Consider the following 3,029-nt stretch of genomic DNA (forward strand, 5'->3'; position numbering starts at 1 on the left):
TCCTTGTACGAATTGGGTCTTGGTCGTTTTTTTGCTAGCTAGCTTTTCATTCTGTTATTTGTATTTTCTAAGAAGTTCTTCATTTGATCTTGTGTCAAACCCTGTTCTATAAAATAATTACAACGTCATTTACATGCTCAATAGAATGTTTACATATTTAGGAAGTTCGAGAAATCGTTAAAAGACGATATTGCCCCTAATGGTACCATTAAGTTGATTAAGCCTTGAACTAGTTCAAATAGGAAGTTTAAGGTGAAATTAAGAGTTTCACAGTTCAGGAATGACTCAAAATGGTAATTCGGAGTTCGAGGATCAATTTGGAGTCAAACTGGAATTTTAACTATCCGGGGTAAAATGCTCATTTGCCACTTGGGGACAAAATGAAAGTTTTTAGAAAAGATTTTTTAGCCCCATTTGACTTATTGGAGTATGATTTGAGGTTTAGAAGTGAAAATTTTTAATTTTTGGTATAATTTGGAGTATATGGGTGAAATGGTAATTTTGCCACCCCGGGGACAAATTGGTAAATTTTCACCCCCGACACTTGTTGAAAAACCCCATACTTTGATATGGTGATAAATAAAGTTGATCGGATGCAAATTGAGGTCAATTAAAATGTTTAAAAGTGATAAAAGGCGATTCGAAAGTCAAGTGAGGCATAATAAAGTATTTTGGGTACCAAGGAGACAAGATAAAATTTTTAAAATAAAATAATACTTTATTAATAAAATAATATTAAAATATTAATATTTAGCCGGATGTCGAAATCAGTCATGAAGAAAGATCATATAGTTGATCCAAGTGGGGGAGAAGATGACAAGCCCGACTCTATAAAAATATTTGTCATGACATACATGTGATGGATAGCATATTTGCATGCTAGGAAAGTCCCGTAAAATTTATAAAAGTCGGTATTGTACCTAGAGGTATAACAAAGTTGATTTAAGCCTCGAACTAGATCAAATAGAGAATTTATGATGAAATTAAGAATTTTAAACTCCCAAAATGGTTTAATATGTTGATTCGGAGTTCGAGGATCAATTTGGAGTCAAACTGAAATTTTCGCTATCTAGGGACAAAATGGTCATTTGCCACCTGGGGATAAAATGGAAATTTTTAGAAAAGATTTTTGGCACTATTTGACTTATTGGAGTATGATTTGAGGTTTAGAAGTGAAAAATTTTAATTTCGGTATAATTTGGAGTATAAGGGTAAAATGGTAATTTTACCACCCTAGGGACAAAACAGTAATTTTTCATCACCAGGACATTTTTCCAGCACATGGTCATCCCTTATCCTCATTTTGACCATTGACTAATTGTGTGGTGGAGATAAAAAGGATTAAAATTTTAAAAGTTTTAAAAATGGACCAATAAGAAAATGCCATGTGTCAAGCTTAGGATATTTTATTATTTAACTAAAAAAATAGCATAAATCAGCCCATTACTCTCCAAATATTCGGCCAAGCAAGGAAGAGAGAGAAAGAGAGGAAGAACAAATCCTAGGTGAGGAATTTCAAGAGAAAAAGTGTGGAAAATCAAGAAAAACAAGTGAAAAAGGTAGGATTTTTCAACTTAAGCTTGAAATCTATCTTCCTTAAGCATTTCTCCTTATTTTCCATGCTTAAATTACATGTTTTTATGATGAATTGTTGGCTGATCAAAATGGGTTAGGAGAGAGAAAGTTGTTGGATTTATTTGATTTTAATTTATGTTAGTGTTTTTAGTTAGTTTAGCATATTTAGAAACAAAACAACAAGAAAAGAATTTATTTTCTCCCACAACCATTAATGGCCGAATTTACCATGTATGAGTGAGGATGAGTTTGATTTTTATTCTAGGAGAATTGGTTAAGAAATGATGAATTATGAGCCTAGAAAAATAATGGGAATTTTCGGAGCAAAAATACGAATTTTTACCCACTAGGGGTATTTTCGTAATTTGCTGTTGGGACTGATAATTTGCACCACACTGAGGGACATTAAGTTAATTTGGGTGCAATTGAGGTATAGAAACTGAAAAGAATTAAATTGGAGTTTAAACGGACCCGTTAGGAATTTAATCGGGTGATAAGACGAATTAGGCCAATACCGGGTTTAGATAGTTACCAGTGCATTTTTGCATTCCATATCATGCATTGGTAGTCCAAATTAGTTTAATTTTGATTTAGTACCAACTTAGTGAAATTCTCGATTTTGTACTGTGTCAAGGTGGTGAGTCCTCCAATAAAGGCAAGGAAATTGCATCCGAGGACCAGTAGACAGAGTGCTTCGAAAGTCTGCATTCTAGACATTGTGAGTAAACTTATTATCGTCTTAATTATCTAGAGTAGTTTTATACAACTGTGTGATTTTATGAAAAATGGGTTTAAATGGTAAATTGTTATGTTTTAAGGGAAATTGTGATTTTATAAAATGATTTTATAAATTTTCTGAAAAATCGAATATTGGTTTTGAAAATAGAGTAATTGGAGACTGCTAGTTTGTGTTGCAAATTTATGGTTTTGAATTGAATGGCTTATGACAATAAATGAGCATGAATGGCTAAACTGATTTTGGTGTTATAATTATTTATACTGTGTATTCAGCCTTGAGAGGCTAGGTTGCGATAAATTGCCATGTCATGCTAGAATGAATTTTATTGATTGGTGGATTATATATTAATTATTTACTGCAGAGGGGGTTCCGTGGACCAGCCTATTAGAGGGGCACGGTAAACTCCATTATATTATTACCTCGAACGGAGAGGCGCGTAGGGTATCTCCTGGGGTAAAGCTTAGGGTTCACTTCATGCCAAACCACCACGTGAAGGGGAACTCAGCCAACGCCAAGGAACGGGTGTATTTTTCTCAAACTAAAAATATATTTTAAGTGTATACAAAAATTTTAACAGCCATGGCGGACTCGGTTGGATGCTCTGCGCAAGGTATCATCGAGTGCGAGTTTTGGCACGAGCCAAAGTTTTAAGAAATTCATAAGCCAAGTTGATTACTCGATTTATATGGATTGATTTTATTTGGTTGAAATGAGT

The sequence above is a fragment of the Theobroma cacao genome, unplaced genomic scaffold (assembly GCF_000208745.1).
Source record: "Theobroma cacao cultivar B97-61/B2 unplaced genomic scaffold, Criollo_cocoa_genome_V2, whole genome shotgun sequence".
In the NCBI taxonomy this organism is placed as follows: domain Eukaryota; kingdom Viridiplantae; phylum Streptophyta; class Magnoliopsida; order Malvales; family Malvaceae; genus Theobroma; species Theobroma cacao.